At 40.8% G+C, this 20,332-nt stretch overlaps 1 protein-coding gene across 1 annotated transcript in view; it reads right to left on the reverse strand.

The window, feature by feature from the left end:
* Positions 1-20,332, reverse strand: part of PAPPA2 (pappalysin 2) — a 96,119-nt gene that overhangs the window by 61,395 nt on the left and 14,392 nt on the right. The window lies entirely within an intron of this gene.

Consider the following 20,332-nt stretch of genomic DNA (forward strand, 5'->3'; position numbering starts at 1 on the left):
TCTGCTGAAGGCCCTGAAAAGCCCTGTAGCAATTGTTTAACCTTCTGCTTCCCAAACTCATTTGAACACAGAATCTGTTTGAGGTAGAATACCTTTTGACATAAGGAATACTAGATTCCTTAGAGCACAATTCATGGAATGCTACCAAAGACAAAGAAAATTCCCAATCAATAGTTACTTTCTACCCATACATATGGTCAGTACAACCCAAGACCTCTTGGGATCTTCTCCAGTGATAGGAGAAAGGGGTTATGGGGGTGCCTGGGTGGCTGAGTTGGTTAAGCATCTGCCTTTGGCTCTGGGTCATGATCTCATGGTACTGGGATGGAGCCCTTCGTCAGTTGGGCGCCCTGCTCAGTGGGGAGCCTGCTTCTCCCTCTCCTTCTGCTGCTCCCCCTGCCTGTGCTCTCTCTCTCTCTCAAATAAATAAATAAAAATTTTTAATTAAAAAGAAGAAGAAGAAGAAAGGGGTTATAGCTGAACAGAAATAAGATTCTGGGAGGAAGGGATGGCAAAAAATAGGAAGGAGGGATGACTGGGAGTGTAGTCAGAGAAGGATATGAGGGTGGTCATTATCATAGTGGGTGTCTCATCAATCTCCAGAAGTTTTTGCCTCAACCCCAAATGAGATATTTCCAAATCTAGAATATTCTCTTTTCAATAAACCAGCTTATTTATAAGGAGAGGAAGAAGCATAAAAATGCAAATCCTCAACACACCCAGCAAATCTCCTCCACACCAATGACAGGAGGCCAGGGTTTTCCTCCATAGCACTCTTCATGCACATTCCCCAAACAGGAGAATATAGATTTAACACACAGCACTTAAATTTTAATTAAAAACATAAACCTTTTGGGCGCCTGGGTGGCTCAGTCGTTAAGCGTCTGCCTTCAACTCAGGTCATGATCCCAGGGTCCTGGGATCGAGTCCCACATCGGGCTCCCTGCTCGGCAGGAAGCCTGCTTCTCGCTCTCCCACTCCCCCTGCTTGTGTTCCTGCTCTCGCTATCTCTCTCTCTGTCAAATAAATAAATAAAATCTTTAAAAAAAAAAAAAACATAAACCTTTTAACACACTGTTGTATTTTTTATTCCAGAAAGATGGGACTTTTGCCCCTAAATTATCGTATGGAACAGAGTAGTGAGCTTAGTTGCTATGTGTGTGTTAGATAGAATAGTGTATATTCTATTTTAGAAGTAAGTGCTCTGTATACCAATACATGTTGAGGAAAAAGCCCAAGGTCCTCTTACAGTAATTCTGCTCAATAGGGCCAAGTGATTATGGAATCACACTGGACCAGAACTTAAGGAACTTGGAATGTGGTCCTGACCCTAACTAGCTGTATGACCTTGGCTCTGCTCTTTCACCTTTCCCTAGGTTATCTGCATAATGAGAGGGCCAGCCAGACTTATCACTAAGATTCCCTTTTATTCCCATCCTGTGCCGCTAAGAGCTAACATTCAGGATTGTGTGAGACAATCATAAATACCACGTGAAGAAAAACTTGTATTATCATGGATCGTCACCTTGTAACTTGTATTTCAAGACTCCCACCTCTCAGGAGCCTGGGGAGAAGGGAAAAGCCAGTGTGAACAGCCGCAGACATTCTACCCTCAGATCTGCTAGATTTTCAAGTGATCCAGATTCACTGCCTGCTGGTCCTAAAGCCCTCCCCTCCCTCTCCCTTGTGCACAGGGTCCCACATGGTTCTTCTCATCACCTTATACTCCACTAAAATAAACTTGTGAAATTATTAAGGGAGTGGGTTTTAATCACACACATACTCATACACCCATGTGGGTAGGAAAGGAGAAACATTAATTTATTTCATGGTTTAGTTTATAAAAGTTCTTTCATGTTTTGATAAAAGTCACACACACACACACACACACACACACACAGGTATTCACACCAAAGCCTGAGTGAAGCATAAAGACTTCTTGCCAAAAATCTAAAAAGAAGAATGTGAGAACTTCTTTTCATTAAGAAGGAACAAGACCTGATAAGTAATAAGTAAAAACAGCATCCCCAGAATGACAACCCTCTCTTGCCCTCTCTGTTATTTCGGTCTGACCAAGGAGGGTCTGAGGAGCTGTGAATTCCCACCCGCTGAGGGAAATATGCAATTCTCTTCCAGGAGCAACTTAATAGGAATAATAAAAATATAGTACAAAATGCTACTTTCCAGTTCCTATTCTATGTTAGTATTTTTTTTTAAAGTAGCAACATCAGGGAGCCTGGGTGGCTCAGTCGTTAAGCATCTGCCTTCGGCTCAGGTCATGATCCCAGGGTCCTGGGATCAAGCCCCACATCAGGCTCCCTGCTCTGCAGGAAACCTGTTTCTCCCTCTCCCACCTCCCCCTTCTTGTGTTCCTGCTGTCGCTGTCTCTCTCTCTGTGTCAAATAAATAAATAAAATCTTTTTTAAAAAAAAAGTAGCAACATCTTCTGAAGCTGATACCTATGCCCCACACTTTCCTCCATTTCCATTACTAGCATTGGTCAGGCTCTGAGTGGTTACAGGTGGGTCCTTAGAGCACTCCACAGAAGTCTCTCACACAAGATGACCTTTGGAGTGACATGGGCCCCTTCTTTGGCTGTCACACTCACTGGAAATGTATTGATCCTTATCTTTGGGAATATTCCTTAAAAGCTCTCAAGGCTATTTCCTGATCTGTTTTATGGTAATATGAGAGTTCCTACCTCAAAGGGTTGTTATGGAGATTGAAATAGTGATGTAGACAAATAAGCATTTAGCTTAATTTCTGGAACAAAGTAATCCCAAATGCATATTAGACCATTTGTCAATATTACTATAATTATATAATGTAGCCTAACCACACAGGCTCATTTGCCCCAACCTCTTGTTGGCTTCCTCCTAACCATCTTCATTCATCAAGAAAATGGGAAGGCTAGGGTCTGGCTACAAAAAGGACAGACTTTCCAGAGTGAAACCAGGCATCGCCAGGCAAGGGAGACAAACACCTCCACATGAGGAGCTCTGATTTGCCCCTAGGCTGCTCACACTTTATTTCCATGTTGTTCTGTTCCTGAGACCCATGGGCACCCAGAAGACAGATAAGACTTGGACAAAGTTACAGACAGACAAGTGTCCATTCAATCCACAGACAATACACTGACATTCAAAAATTATTTGTGATAGCTTAAAAGTAGTGATTGTGTATGGAAAGGAAATCTTACAAGATTGGACTGTTAGTTTAATTCTTCATAGACCTTGCAAGTAGGTCAGATTTATACAAGACACCTTTTTTTTCTGTAATGCCAATAATCTTTTCCTTCCTACTTCCCTAGTTATAGAGAATATAATTATCATATCTTATACTCAAAACCACTGTTTCTTTTTGTTTCTCCTCATCTTAGAGGATAAAATTAAAACACAAATAAGGGATAAAATATGGTGGTAGAATTGGGGGCTGGGATTCCCTTCCCTACAATTGAATCCCTTTCTTTGTGTTCTCTGCATTTATTTACTACAGTGAAACAGGAAGTAGAAGAAAGACATGCCAATATATGTTTTCAACAGTATCTTCATTCCTCAATCTTCACTCTAAGACACTATCAGACTCTACCTTCATTCATCTCCCCAACACCTGTCCTATAAGGCTGCCTAGGAACTGACGACAAAACCCAGAAGTGCCTACTCAGGCACTTTGAAGCAACAATGTGAATGGAGGGCAACATTTTGGAAATACTCACATTTTATCCCAGTGGCTTCTGGCCCCTTACCAAATTGCCAATTCAGGAAGCCAGACTCTTCTGCATTCATCCATTACCTCACTAGGAGGTATAAGATAGAGTGAAAAGCATAAAAAGAAGCCCTTTTCTGACTGTGAGATTTCCAAAGTCTATGCCATTTGGGCCCTGAGGGGATGCAGGATTTAGCTAGCATGGTAGGTGAATGGAGGGTAGTGATCTTTGCCTCACATTACCAATGCCATCATTACATCTTAGCCTGGAACAAATTCTTCTAAGCTGGAGGAAGAGAAAAGAGATAAAAGGGAAATAATGGGAATATACAGATGGTGATGGGTTCAGATAAAGTACACTATAATCTATATTTAAATACCCCAGTAAAAGGATTCAAAACAGGTACATGTGATCTGACAGCAGAGGGATCCTCCCTTATTCTAGGAATGGATTCCTAAGTAAGAGCCCTAGTTCTAGAGAAAAATGGCTACAAGGGAAGAATGACAGAGAGCCTCCCAGAGATCTCCTGAAGGTGGGACCCTGTGATGGAAACAATGGCCATCTCATGTGACCAGCATCCCTGACTATTTTTTTTATTTTTTATTATTATGTTAATCACCATACATTACATCATTAGTTTTTGATGTAGTGTTCCATGATTCATTGTTTGTGCATAACACCCAGTGCTCCATGCAGAACATGCCCTCTTTAATACCCATCACCAGGCTAACCCATCCTCCCACCCCCCTCCCCTCTAGAACCCTCAGTTTGTTTTTCAGAGTCCATCGTCTCTCATGGTTCGTCTACCCTCTGATTTCCCCTGATTCATTCTTCCCCTCCTGCTATCTTCTTTTTTTTTTTCCTTAACATATATTGCATTATTTGTTTCAGAGGTACAGATCTGTAATTCAACAGTCTTGCACAATTCACAGCATTCACCATAGCACATACCCTCCCCAGTGTCTATCACCCAGCCACCACATCCCTCCCACCCCCCACCACTCCAGCAACCCTCAGTTTATTTCCTGAGATTAAGAATTCCTCATATCAGTGAGGTCATATGATACATGTCTTTCTCTGATTGACTTATTTCACTCAGCATAACACCCTCCAGTTCCATCTATGTCGTTGCAAATGGCAAGATCTCATTCCTTTTGATGGCTGCATAATATTCCATTGTATATATATACCACATCTTCTTTATCCATTCATCTGTCGATGGACATCTTGGCTCTTTCCACAGTTGGCTATTGTGGACATTGCTGCTATAAACATTGGGGTGCACGTACCCCTTCGGATCCCTACATTTGTATCTTTGGGGTAAATACCCAGTAGTGCAATTGCTGGATCGTAGGGTAGCTCTATTTTCAACTTTTTGAGGAACCTCCATACTGTTTTCTAGAGTGGCTGCACCAGCTTGCATTCCCACCAACAGTGTAGGAGGGTTCCCCTTTCTCTGCATCACCGCCAACATCGGTTGTTTCCTGACTTGTTAATTTTAGCCATTCTGACTGGTGTGAGGTGGTATCTCATTGAGGTTTTGATTTGGATTTCCCTGATACCGAGCGATGTTGAGCACTTTTCATGTGTCTGTTGGTCATTTCAGCATCCCTGACTATTAAGGACAAAATGCATCCTTTCCCCTATGACCTTGGCATTCATAAGCCATCTCTAGACTTAGATACAGCCCCAGGCAAAAGAAGCTAATTGACTAAGAGTAAATGTCTACTACCCAGGTAAGTAGGGACTCAAAATAGAAATTAAGTTCAATTATAGAATAAATAAAAGTTACATTTCTTGTATACCTGAATGTATATACTGAGACTTGAAGTCAATCCACGCCAGTACCACTAACTTGTACATAGAACATAATATGAATGGGGCTCCCTGGATGTAGCAACTGGTGGCCACACGTGGACTGACAGGGGGAGCACAAATACAGTCTTAGAAGACCTTTCAGCCTTGATTATAAGGGACAAGCTAAAACAATAAGACAGGGTTGTTGCGTGGTCTAGGGGATGGTGCAGGGGAAGAAAAAAGAAAAGTTGCTGATTAAAAGATGAAATCTCAGTAGCAGAGAGCCAAAGTCCCAAGGTGATGCTGCATTCCCAAGTTCCAGCTGGCTTTTCCCAGCCTTAGTACAAGACCGCCAGAGTGGCATATAGTAAAGAGAATGATTCCCAAAGCTACTACTATTTAGAAAGAAAAAAAAACAACAAAAACACAGGCAATTTGAGGAAAGGACACAGGTTGAAATGACTTTAAAACAGCTCTGTAAAATTTTTAGGGCCGAATGTTATATGGCCATAAAACAAGGAGGTTGAGGGCTGGTCTGCAGGTGCCTACATAATTACTTCCAGTTACTGGCTAAAATACACTCCTCCAAACACACTTTCCACAATGAAGGGACAAACCTATGATATGCACAGAGGTTCAAGGAAGGAACACTTTGGGGCAGGGCAAGGGAAGAAAGTGCAGAGGTAGATGGAAAGACAAAGGGAGAGAAAGAAATGAAGAAAGTTTAAAAAAAAAAAAGAAGAGGTCACAAGAGCTAGAAAAAGAAGCAAGCTTTTAACAAAACCAGCCTAGAGAGGGGGGCGGAGCAAGATGGCGGAGGAGTAAGAGACCTGGATTTCGTCTGGTCTCAGGAATTCAGCTGGATAGGGATCAAACCATTCTGAACACCTACAAACTCAACAGGAGATCGAAGAAAAGAATAGCAACAACTCTCTCATCAGAAAAGTGACCACTTTCTGGAAGGTAGGACGTGCAGAGAAGTGAATCCGAGGCGATATTCGGGAGGATAGACGGCGGGGGAGGGGCCTCCGGCGGCCGCTTCTGGCAAGTGATAGAGCCGCGGAGCACAAAATCGGAACTTTTAGAAGTCGGCTCCGCTGAGGAACGTCGCTCCAGTGGCTAAGCGGGGGGTGGAACCCTCCGGGACAGTGTGGTCTCAGGACCCACGGGTCACAGAAAGACCGGGGGTGCCTGAGTGTGGCAGAGCTCCCAGGTATCGGAGCAGGGAAGCCGGCTGCAGAGGCGGAGCCGAGGCGTGGGCCCTCAGCTCGGGGTTGCCATAAACCGTGCCCTCCTCCAGCAGGGACCCAACAAGTGGCAGATCCAGGGAGACTCACCTTCCTCCCCCGGGAGGAGCCACGCGGGAGTGCACCGCAGGGATCTGCTGGGTTTGGAGACTCCACCCGGGGTCGGGTGCCAGAGATAGAAACGCGTGGTCACAGGCCGGGTGAGCACAGAGTGCGGCTGGAGACCGGGGAGACGGGAGTGACTGACGGCTTTTCTCTGGGGGCTCACTGAGGAGCGGGGCCCCGAGTTCTTGGCTCCTCCGGGGCAGAGATTGGGAGGCTGCCATTTTCACTCTCCGCCTCCAAAGCTGTACGGAAAGCTCGCAGGGAACAAAAGCCCCGGAGAGCAAACCTGAGCAGATTACTTAGCTGGGAGGGGGCAAGGGCGGGGCAATTCTGCCTCCCGCAAAGACAATTGGAAACCACGGCAACAGGCCCCTCCCCAGAAGATCAGCGAGAACAGCCAGCCAAGACCAAGTTTACCCACCAATGAGAACAGCAGAACTCCAGCTCTAGGGGACTACTGCACATAGAATTCATGGCTTTTTTACCATGATTCTGTAGTCTTTCAAAGTTAATTTTTTTTTTACCTTTTTTTCTTTTTGAATTTTTCTTTTTCCCTTTTTCAACCAACATCTTATCAATCCCTTTTTTTATAAAAAAAACATTTTTATTTTTCATTTTTAGAGTCATATTCTATCCCTTCATGGTAGTTACCCGTATTTTTGGCTTATATATGTAAGTTGTTCTCTCTTTAAAATTTTGAGATAGTTTCTTCTAACAGATCAAAATATACCCTAAATCTCTAGTATATGGTGTTTTCTATTCCCCTGCCTGATCACATCCTCTCCCTTTTTTTTTCTTTTTTTAAATCCTCTTCTTTCTTTATTCAAACAACTTCTTATCAATTCCTTTTATAAAATTTTTTATAATTTCCATCTTTACAGTCATATTCCATCCCTTCATCATATCAACCCTTATTTTTGTACATATATAAGTTTTTCTTTCTTTAAAATTTTGGGAGGCACTTTCTTCTAAAAGACCAAAATACACCCCAAATCTAGTGTGTGGCACTGATCTATATGCCAGCCTGATCATATTTGGTCACATTCTGGTTTTTTTGTTGTTGTTGTTTTGTTTTGTTTCTTTTTGTTTTTATCTTTATCTTTTTCTTCTTTTTCTTTTTTCTCTCTTTCCCTTTCTTTTCCCACTGCTTCAGGTTTTTTCTGATTTGTTTAGAGTATATTTTCTGGGGACATTGTTACTCTGCTAGCATTTTGTTCTCTCATTAATCTATTCTCCTCTGCACAAAATGACAAGACGGAAAAAATCACCTCAACAAAAAGAACAAGAGGTAGTACCGACTGCCAGGGACCTACTCAATACGGACATTAGTACGATGTCAGATCTAGAGTTCAGAATCATCACTTTAAAGATACTAGCTGGGCTTGAAAAAAATATGGAAGTTATTAGAGAAACCCTTTCTGGAGAAGTAAAAGAACTAAAATCCAACCAAGTAGAAATCAAAAAGGCTATTAATGAGGTGCAATCAAAAATGGGGGCGCTAACTGCTAGAATAAATGAGGCAGAAGAGAGAATCAGTAATATAGAAGATGAAATGATGGAAAATAAAGAAGCTGAGAAAAAGAGAGATAAACAACTACTGGATCACGAGGGCAGAATTCGAGAGATAAGCGATACCATAAGACGAAACAACATTAGAATAATTGGGATCCCAGAAGAAGAAGAAAGAGAGAGAGGGGCAGAAGGTATAATGGAGCAAATTATAGCAGAGAACTTCCCTAATTTGGGGAAGGAAACAGGCATCAAAATCCAGGAAGCACAGAGAACCCCTCTCAAAATCAATAAAAATAGGTCAACACCCCGACATCTAATAGTACAACTTACGAGTCTCATAGACAAAGAGAAAATCCTGAAAGCAGCTCAGGAGAAGAGATATGTAACCTACAAGGGTAGAAACATTAGATTGGCAACAGACCTATCCACAGAGACCTGGCAGGCCAGAAAGGACTGGCAAGATCTATTCAGAGCACTAAATGAGAAAAATATGCAGCCAAGAATACTCTATCCAGCTAGGCTGTCATTGAAAATTGAAGGAGAGATAAAAAGCTTCCAGGGCAAACAAAAACTAAAGGAATTTGCAAACACAAAACCAGCCCTACAGGAAATCTTGACAGGGGTCCTCTAAGCAAAGAGAGAGCCTAAAAGCAACATAGACCAGAAAGGAACACAGACAATATACGGTAACAGTCACCTTACAGGCAATACAATGGCACTAAATTCCTATCTTTCAGTAGTTACCCTGAATGTAAATGGGCTAAATGCCCCAATCAAAAGACACAGGCTATCAGATTGGATTAAAAAACAAGACCCATCGATATGCTGTCTGCAAGAGACTCATTTTTGACCCAAAGACAGCCCCAGATTGAAAGTGAGGGGGTGGAAAACCATTTACCATGCTAATGGACACCAAAAGAAAGCTGGGGTGGCAATCCTTATATCAGACAAATTCGATTTTAAACCAAAGACTGTAATAAGAGATGAGGAAGGACACTATATCATACTTAAAGGATCTATCCAACAAGAAGATCTAACAATTGTAAATATCTATGCCCCTAACATGGGAGCAGCCAATTATATAAGCCAATTAATAACAAAAGCAAAGAAACACATCGACAACAATACAATAATAGTGGGGGACTTTAACACCCCCCTCACTGAAATGGACAGGTCGTCTAAGCAAAAGATCAACAAGGAAATAAAGACTTTAAATGACACACTGGACCAAATGGACTTTACAGACATATTCAGAACATTCCACCCCAAAGCAACGGAATACACATTCTTCTCTAGTGCCCATGGAACATTCTCCAGAATAGATCACATCCTCGGTCATAAATCAGGTCTCAACCGGTACCAAAAGATTGGAATCATTCCCTGCCTATTTTCAGACCACAATGCTTTGAAACTAGAGCTCAATCACAAGACAAAAGTCAGAAAGAACTCAAATACATGGAGGCTAAAGAGCATCCTATTGAAGAACGAATGGGTCAACCAGGAAATTAAAGAAGAATTAAAAAAATACATGGAAACCAATGAAAATGAAAACACAACTATTCAAAATCTTTGGGATGCAGCAAAGGCAGTCCTAAGAGGAAAGTATATAGCAATACAAGCCTTTCTCAAGAAGCAAGAAAGGTCTCAAGTACACAACCTAACCCTACACCTAAAGGAGCTGGAGAAAGAACAGCAAATAAAGCCTAAACCCAGCAGGAGAAGAGAAATAATAAAGATCAGAGCAGAAATCAATGAAATAAAAACTAAAAGAACAGTAGAACAGATCAACAAAACCAGGAGCTGGTTCTTTGAAAGAATTAACAAGATTGATAAACCCCTGGCCAGACTTATCAAAAAGAAAAGAGAAATGACCCAAATCAACAAAATCATGAATGAAAGAGGAGAGATCACAACCAACACCAAAGAAATACAAACAATTATAAGAACATATTATGAGCAACTCTATGCCAGCAAATTAAATAACCTGGAAGAAATGGATGCATTCCTAGAGATGTATCAACTACCAAAACTGAACCAGGATGAAATAGAAAACCTGAACAGACCTATAACCACTAAGGAAATTGAAGCAGTCATCAAAAATCTCCCAAAAAACAAAAGCCCAGGGCCAGATGGCTTCCCAGGGGAATTCTACCAAACATTTCAGGAAGAATTAATACCTATTCTTCTGAAACTGTTCCAAAAAATAGAAATGGAAGGAAAACTTCCAAACTCATTTTATGAGGCCAGCATTACCTTGATCCCAAAACCAGACAAAGACCCCATCAAAAAGGAGAATTACAGACCAATATCCCTGATGAACATGGATGCAAAAATTCTCACCAAAATGCTAGCCAATAGGATCCAACAGTACATTAAAAGGATTATTCACCATGACCAAGTGGGATTTATCCCTGGGCTGCAAGGTTGGTTCAACACCCGCAAATCAATCAATGTGATACAATATATTAACGAAAGAAAGAGCAAGAATCATATGATCCTCTCAATAGATGCAGAAAAAGCATTTGACAAAGTACAGCATCCTTTCTTGATCAAAACTCTTCAGAGTATAGGGATAGAGGGGACATACCTCAATATCATAAAATCCATCTATGAAAAACCTACAGCGAATATCATTCTCAAGGGGGAAAAACTGAGAGCTTTCCCCCTAAGGTCAGGAACGCGGCAGGGATGTCCACTATCACCACTGCTATTCAACATAGTATTGGAAGTCCTAGCCACAGCAATCAGACAACAAAAAGAAATAAAAGGCATCCAAATTGGCAAGGAAGAAGTCAAACTCTCACTCTTTACAGATGATATGATACTTTATGTGGAAAACCCAAAAGACTCCACCCCAAAACTGCTAGAACTCATACAGGAATTCAGTAAAGTGGCAGGATATAAAATCAATGCACAGAAGTCAGTGGCATTCCTATACACCAACAACAAGACAGAAGAAAGAGAAATTAAGGAGTCGATCCCATTTACAATTGCACCCCAAACCATAAGATACCTAGGAATAAATCTAACCAAAGAGACAAAGGATCTATACTCAGAAAACTATAAAATACTCATGAAAGAAATTGAGGAAGACACAAAGAAATGGAAAAACGTTCCATGCTCATGAATTGGAAGAACAAATATTGTAAAGATGTCAATGCTACCTAGAGCAATCTACACATTCAATGCAATCCCCATCAAAATACCATCCACTTTTTTCAAAGAAATAGAACAAATAATCCTAAAATTTGTATGGAACCAGAAAAGACCCCGCATAGCCAGAGGAATGTTGAAAAAGAAAAGCAAAGCCGGCGGCATCACAATTCCGGACTTCCAGCTCTATTACAAAACTGTCATCAACAAGACAGCATGGTACTGGCACAAAAACAGACACATAGATCAATGGAACAGAATAGAGAGCCCAGAAATGGACCCTCAACTCTATGGTCAACTCATCTTTGACAAAGCAGGAAAGAATGTCCAATGGAACAAAGACAGTCTCTTCAACAAATGGTGTTGGAAAAATTGGATAGCCACATGCAGAAGAATGAAACTGGACCATTTCCTTACACCACACACAAAAATAGACTCCAAATGGTTGAAAGACCTCAATGTGAGACAGGAGTCCATCAACATCCTAAAGGAGAACACAGGCAGCAACCTCTTTGACCTCAGCTGAAGCAACTTCTTCCTAGAAACATCGCCAAAGGCAAGGGAGGCAAGGGCAAAAATGAACTATTGGGACTTCATCAAGATAAAAAGCTTTTGCAAAGCAAAGGAAACAGTTAACAAAACCAAAAGACAACCGACAGAATGGGAGAAGATATTTGCAAATGACATATCAGATAAAGGGCTAGTATCCAAAATCTATAAAGAACTCATCAAACTCAACACCCAAAGAACAAAGAATCTAATCAAGAAATGGGCAGAAGACATGAACAGACATTTTTCCAAAGAAGACATCCAAATGGCCAACAGACACATGAAAAAGTGCTCAAGATCGCTCGGCATCAGGGAAATCCAAATCAAAACCTCAATGAGATACCACCTCACACCAGTCAGAATGGCTAAAATTAACAAGTCAGGAAATGACAGATGTTGGCGGGGATGCGGAGAAAGGGGAACCCTCCTACACTGTTGGTGGGAATGCAAGCTGGTGCAGCCACTCTGGAAAACTGTATGGAGGTTCCTCAAAAAGTTGAAAATAGAGCTACCATATGATCCAGCAATTGCACTACTGGGTATTTACCCCAAAGATACAAAAGTAGGGATCCGAAGGGGTACGTGCACCCCAATGTTTATAGCAGCAATGTCCACAATAGCCAAACTGTGGAAAGAGCCAAGATGTCCATCGACAGATGAATGGATAAAGAAGATGTGGTATATATATACAATGGAATATTATGCAGCCATCAAAAGGAATGAGATCTTGCCATTTGCAACAACGTGGATGGAACTGGAGGGTATTATGTTGAGTGAAATAAGTCAAACAGAGAAAGACATGTATCATATGATCTCACTGATATGAGGAATTCTTAATCTCAGGAAACAAACTGAGGGTTGCTGGAGTGGGGGGTGGGGTGGGAAGGATGGGGTGACTGGGTGATAGACACTGGGGAGGGTATGTGCTCTGGTAAGCGCTGTGAATTGTGCAAGACTGTTGAATCTCAGATCTGTACCTCTGAAACAAATAATGCAATACATGTTAAGAAAAAAAAAAAAAGAAGAAGAAGGTAGCGGGAGGGGAAGAATGAAGCGGGGGAAATCGGAGGGGTAGACGATCCATGAGAGACGATGGACTCTGAAAAACAAACAGGGTTCTAGAGGGGAGGGGGGTGGGAGGATGGGTTAGCCTGGTGGTGGGTATTGAGGAGGGCACATTCTGCATGGAGCACTGGGTGTTATGCACAAACAATGAATCATGGAACACTTCATCTAAAACTAATGATGTAATGTATGGGGATTAACATAAGAATAAAAAAAAAGAGAGAGAGAGAAAAAAAAAAAAAACCAGCCCAGAATCCATTCATCTCCAAATTTTGTATTGGCTTCTTAGTTTTACAGCCTGTGGTCTCATAGAAGGAAGTCCTTGTTCTGGACAAGACTGAACTAAGACAAGAATGCCGAGAGGGTAAAGAGTTTACAGTATGATGTCATTTTCTGTCTTCTTTTATAGTCTCTCAGCCACTCCTATTGTCAAGTGTCAAGCACTCAGGGCTCTCCAGCCACCTCCACATCATGGGAGAAAAGTAATCCGATTAATAAAAGCTGGAAGATGTTATTACTGAGGCATCAGAGACAGTATGTTAATCCCTTCTTGCTTGTGGATGAGGGTAGTGCTACACACACACACACACACACACACACACACACACACTCATATCAGAATTTTAGGCACCACAAAGTATTAATGGGAAAGATATTTTAAAAATTCATTTATTAACTCAGCATTTATTGAACATCTACTCTATGTCAGGCACTGTTCTGGGCTCCAAGGATTCAATGATTACTAGGTCATGTTTTAAAAGAGGAGATCTTTGGGGCACCTGGGTGGCTTAGTTGGTTAAGCATCCAACTCTTCCTTTTAGCTCAGGTCATGATCTCAGGGTCATAAGATTGAGCCCCACATTGGGCTCTGCTCTGAGATTGGAGCCTACTTGGGATTCTCTCTCTCCCTCTCCCTGTGCCACTTCTCCCCCTACCCCCTGCTCACATGCTGTCTCTCTCTCTAAAAAAAATAAGAATTTATAAATAAATAAAAGAGATCTTTCAAGTCATCACCTAAAAGGTGATTATTTATTCCCCCTATTTACAAGTGCATGAACCCACCTTTGGAGCACCCCAGTTTGAGGGTATGAAATTCACATCCTAGGGCAATTTTGTCTAAAGTTTTCAATATCCCAGAGTGCTGCCTGTGTTCAAAACCCCAAGAGACCCAGAATAACCCCATTTGCTAAATGTCACTTTCTGACAAATAATTTATAATAGCAGCTAGTGGGTAATTCTCAGTCTTCATCTTGTTCATCGTGTAGCTTGTCTCATGAATGCTTCTATAATTCCTCATATTTACATGTGCTCTCCAGTTTATATATCTCATTCACTCCTTATTTCCTGGGAGAATCATCCTGCTTTGGCATAGTAAAGGGAAGAACAGTGGACTGAGGACAAAATCTGTTTCACTCTAGTCCAGCCATCTAATGACTGCTTGTACCAGAGTGCTCCTGGTTACCTACAGTAGATTCTTCCACCTATTCCACTCTGGAGACTGAACCTGCACTCCACAGAAACAATCTGGCTGTGATTACCAAAGACTTCCCACGTGTCAAATCCGTGGCTATTTCTCAGCACTTGCTGCCTTATCAAGCTGTGCATCCATGTGTCACAATTGATAAAACACCCTAATATCAACGTCCAACAGTTTGGTTGGAAGGAAGCTGGGGTTTGCCCTGGGGGACTCCTACAAAAGTTCTGGTTGGGGGAGAGATATTTTACCTCTGAGCAAATTTTGCTGCTCTTACCTTCCCCTGCCCCCTATAGTACTATTACTTTGCCTTTCCACAGATATCTGCCACAACTACATCACCCTCTCTCCTACCATCCACTGAGTCCCAAAGGAGCCAATATCTTTCCCGGGGACAAAAATCTCCAGGTTGAAGGTAAGGTGGTAGGCTGAGGGCATAGCCAGGAAGGTTAACCAAGACATGTGGTATTTGGGGCTTCTACTACTTTTGCTGCTACTACTAATGAAGCTAATATTTATTGAGGCCCTACTATGTGCTAGGTTCTTTTCCTTGTGCTTATTATCCCCATTTTATATATGGGAAAATAAGGCTCAGAGAGGAGATTTGCTCAAGATTCCATTTGTTCTTATCCAAGAAGCCCTAACCCACTCTATCATTCAAAGACTTTTTTTCCTACAACGGTCACATTATCTGGACCACTTGAAGACCCTATATGTTTAAACCCCCATTATGAGCCAGGTTCAAGTTCCCTCCCACACAGTTCTTCGGTCCCCTGGACATTGGTGCATGTTGCTAGCAATCCAATCAGGATACCTCAGTGTTCTTTGGCAGTACAGACATTCCCAAGAACAATTAGGAAGCTGATTGGTCCAGAAAACTCTGAAGTGTCTAAATTCTGTGCCCGAGAGTGACAGACTCGACTCTCTAACCTAGCCAAAATGACTTGTACTGATTTCATCTCTCTGCAGCAGCTGCATTTGTGGGCCACTGGGGACTTTCTCAAGATTCTCTCTCTTTAGGTTTCTGTATACCCCTGAATCCTGCTCCTCCTCCTGCTTCTGTGAAAGTCCCTGCATAGTCAGATTGCAGAGATCCCAAACTCAACATATCCAAACCAAACTAGCTCCGCATTCGCTCTCCTTTTCCTGTATTTTCTACCTTGGCATCATTATCCATTCAGTCAATCAAATAGGTCCATTTTTTCCCATCTACTTATTTATGTGAACAAACTTCTTAACACTCAGAGCTACAGAAGAAAGAAAAAAGCAATATAACTGGTGCTAAATCCTGTTTCAATGTAGCAATAATTACATTCATCCACAGAGACAAGAACTAATTTGGGGAAGAAAAGCCACATTTATCTCATTAAAATATGCATTCCTCATTTTGTTTACTAGTTATTAATCAACATTTTAAAAGAGTGCTTTGATCAATTTTGGACAAGCAATCATTTGAAAAGATAACTCATAGAGAATAAATCTTTTAATATTTTATAACTTATGATCAGTATCAATGTTAATATCCTGGTGTTGATATTGTACTATTGTTTTGCTGATGTTACCATTGGAAGACAATAGGTAAAGGGTATGTAGAATTTTTTTTTTTTTAAAGATTTTATTTATTTGACAGCGAGAGAGGGAACACAAGCAGCGGGAGTGGGAGAGGGAGAAGCAGGCTTCCCGCAGAGCAGGGAGCCCGATGCGGGGCTCGATCTCAGGACCCTGGGATCATGACCCGAGCTGAAGGCAGACGCTTAACGACTGAGCCACCCAGGTGCCCCGGTATGTAGAATTTTTATGTACTATCTCTTAGAACTACATGTGGATATACAATTATCTCAAAATAAAAAGTTTAATTAAAAAATTATCACAAAAGAGTTGTTTTACTTAAAATATGTCTTTGGCAGAGAAATAGATGACTAAAGATGTTAAAAAATTTGCATATGTTACATTAGTATAAAGTTCTACAGGAGAAATGAAATGGAAACACAAATTCAAACAGAAAAAGGTGCAATGAATAATTTCCCAATGTTAAAAAAAAGTGCATGGTCATGAATTTGTGAATGATGGTGATTATGAAACCATTATGTTACTGAAGTTTCATTTAGGAGAGTAGATTTAAAATTTATCTTTAATTGTCGGTAATTTAAAATAATACGGCAGGAATTACATTCTTTGCCACTATTTTAGATGTTGCTCTTAGAATGCATGAAGGGGTTCAGAGCTTTTCAAAAGTGTTTTAGGGGTTACAAGAGAGCAAAAATAAGTTTGAAAAGCACTGCACTAGCCATTCCAAGTACATTCCACTTCTAAGCATGTCCAGGTTTTTAACAGCCTGAACCTTGGCATCTATCAGTTCTTTCGCTCTGGAATGCTGTCTCATTGTCTGCCAAGCCAACTCCTGCTTATCTTTCAACTCTCCTCTCCAGCCTCTGCCCCTGTGGGAATTCTTCCCTGATGTTTTGAGCACAATTGGGCACTTTCTCTTCATGTTCCTACCTACCTCATAGGCAGTATCACACAGCAGTGGAAGTGTCTATCTGCACGTCTGCCTCGCGGTTATTTTGTACAGACCTTTAGGGTGATCTCATTTTATTATTGTATCTCCATTACTGCCAAAAACAGATTCAACCACTTTTCTTTGAATGAATGATTATGAGCATGGTATTGATAGCTTAGGACAAGGCTAGTTTACCACAAATTTAAGTCTTCTGCCTTTAAAGATATATTTTCAGTTTAAGTGCTGTGTACTAAGACTAAAGATGTTCAAATTACTGAACATTAGAGCTCAAGGGGAACTCATTCAATCATTTACTTATAAAAAAAATTCTATCCTGCATTACCATAGTATTAAAAGTACAAAGTCATGCTAAAAGTCAGGAATGCTGTGGATAGAAAAGCACAACCAGGAATGACATCAGTCTTTCCATGTACTGACTTAAGCCATTGGTGGTCAGAAATTGGATTCAATCTTCCAACCTTGAGGCTGGTGTACTTATCTGCTGGGTCACTCAGACCCTCAAAATGCAGGGGTTCTTGAATGTTGACACAAATAGGTAATCTTAAGCTGGAGCCTTAAAAAGACTCTATTTAGAAAATGCTAAATGTCTTCCATCATGTGATGCCAGCTGTCTGTACTACCCTATACCTGATTTAAGTCAATATGGTTCCTTTGTTCTGTCACAGCTATGACTGAACAGGAAGAAATAAAGAAGAACATGAGCAATTTCATATTGAGCCTGATCTTTCAGCTGTTCAGTCTAGTCTTCTGCTTTTGAAAAGCACATTAAGGAACATGTTATGGTAGTACAGTTATTCCTAAGAGGTTTAAGAATAAAATATAAATATACCTAGCCTCTTTTGCAATTCATTATGAGTCAGTGACTCATGAGATAATTTAAACATTTCTTGAAACCATTTACATTTAATACCTTCACTCATTTATTCATTTATCCCTTCATTGAGTATTTGCAGAATACCTACTAGATGTGGAATACTGTGCTTATGCGTAAAGGTCACAGTCCTTATTCTGATTTCACTAGTTTTTACACACACTCATGTATATGTGTGTGTGTGTGTGTCTTGCAGTTCTATACAATTTTATCACATGTATTCCTTTGTGTAACTATCACCACAATCAAGATATTGAGCTGTTCCATCACCATTAAGATCTTTCTTGCACACAATCATGTATATGTGTGTGTGTATGTCTTGCAATTCTATACAATTTTATCACATGTATTCCTTTGTGTAACTATCGCCACAATCAAGATATTGAGCTGTTCCATCACCATTAAGATCTCTTTCTTGCTATCCTTCATATCACACCCATACCATATCCCTCCCCTCACACTCCAATCCTGACCCCTGGCAACCACTCGCTTGTTCTTTATCTATAATTACCTCATTTTGAGACTACTACATAGAATTTTGAGAATACTACATAAACCATACAGCATATAACTTGTGAGATTGTTTTCATTCAGCATAATACCCTTGAGATCCATCAAAGTTGTTGTACGCATTCATAGTTTGTTTCTTTTTAGTTCTGGGTAGTATTCCATTGTGTGGATATAGCACAGTTTGGTCAGGTGGCTAGCATGGAAGAATACTTCTGTCATTTCCAGTTATTAGGCTCTTACAAATAAAGCTGCTATGAAAACTGATGTACAGGTTTTTGAATGGACCTATGTTTTGATTTCTTGGGGATAAACATCTAAGGGTCCAGCTGCTGGTGGATCATCAGGTAAGTGTAGGCTTAGTTTTATAAGAAATTGCCAAAGTATTCTCCAGAGTGGTTGTGCTATTTTACTTTCCCAACAACAATGTGTGAGAGATCTGGTTTCTCTGCCTCCCTACTGGCATTTACTATTGTCACTTTTTTTTATTCTAGCTCTTCTAAAAAGTGTGTTACAATACCTCATGGTCATTTTAATTTGCATTTCCCCAATGGCTAATGATACTGAACATCTTTTCATGTGCGTATTTTCTTTGGTAAGATGTCTTTTCATGTCTTTGCCCATTTTCTAACTGGAATATTTGTCTTACTATTGAATTTTAAAATTCTTTATATACAGATCCTTTATGAGATGTGTGGTCTGCAAATATTTTCTCCAGGTCTGCCATTTCTTTATTCATCTTTTTTTTTTTAAAGATTTTATTTATTTATTTGAGAGAGAGAGAATGAGAGACAGAGAGCACGAGAGGGAAGAGATCAGAGGGAGAAGCAGACCCCCTGCCGAGCAGGGAGCCCAATGCGGGACTCGATCCCGGGACTCCAGGATCATGATCTGAGCCGAAGGCAGTCGCTTAACCAAATGAGCCACCCAGGCGCCCTTCTTTATTCATCTTAACGAAGTGTTTCTCAGAGAAAATGTTTTAAATTTTGATTAAGTCCAGTTTGTCAGTTTTTCTTTTTATGGACCATGCTATGGGTGTCATATATAAGCACTCTTCATCTAGCCCTGCCCTTAAGATTTTCTCTTATGTTTTCTTTTAAAAATTCTATAGGTTTACTTTGGGGGGGGGTGTTTCTTTTTTTAACATAAATTCAATTAATTAACATATAATGTATTACTAGTTTCAGAGGTAGAGTTCAGTGATTCATCAGTCTTATATGACACCCAGTGCTCATTACATCATGTGCCCTCCTTAATGTCCATCACCCAGTTACCCCATTCCCCCACCCCCATCCCCTCCAGCAACTCTCAGTTTGTTTCCTATTATTAAGAGTCTCTTATGGTTCGTCTCCTTCTCTGATTTCGTCTTGTTTTATTTTTCCTGGGTTTGTTTCTTTTAGTAATCAGCCTCATGTTGTATGTATTGTTCTTTGATGTGCTTGTTGGCGATGTTCTCAGCCTAACACACTCTTTTATCCATTATATATTCCACAGAATTAGTGTCACTATTTGGGTCACTTCATTCTGCTATCATAATTATGCCCACTTTTGTACACAAATTTTAGCACAGGGGTTGGAATTTGAGGGGAAGAGTGTCAGTTTGAGTCCTTGTTGATTTGAGATGAAGGCATGTTGACTTGACATTGAGCAGATGGCAGGCAGTGCATGCTGACTCAGGCAGGAGGGCAGCTAGACTGTGGATTTGGAACCCACAGGCTGATGGCATTGTGTGTGATGGGGATGTGGCTGGTTTTGCTCCTGGTCATGAATTCCTTTATCTTTTGTTTTTCTGGGAAACTCTATCTCTCCTTCTATTCTGAATGAA

This window comes from Neomonachus schauinslandi, chromosome 6 (genome assembly GCF_002201575.2).
Source record: "Neomonachus schauinslandi chromosome 6, ASM220157v2, whole genome shotgun sequence".
NCBI classification, from domain to species: Eukaryota; Metazoa; Chordata; class Mammalia; order Carnivora; family Phocidae; genus Neomonachus; species Neomonachus schauinslandi.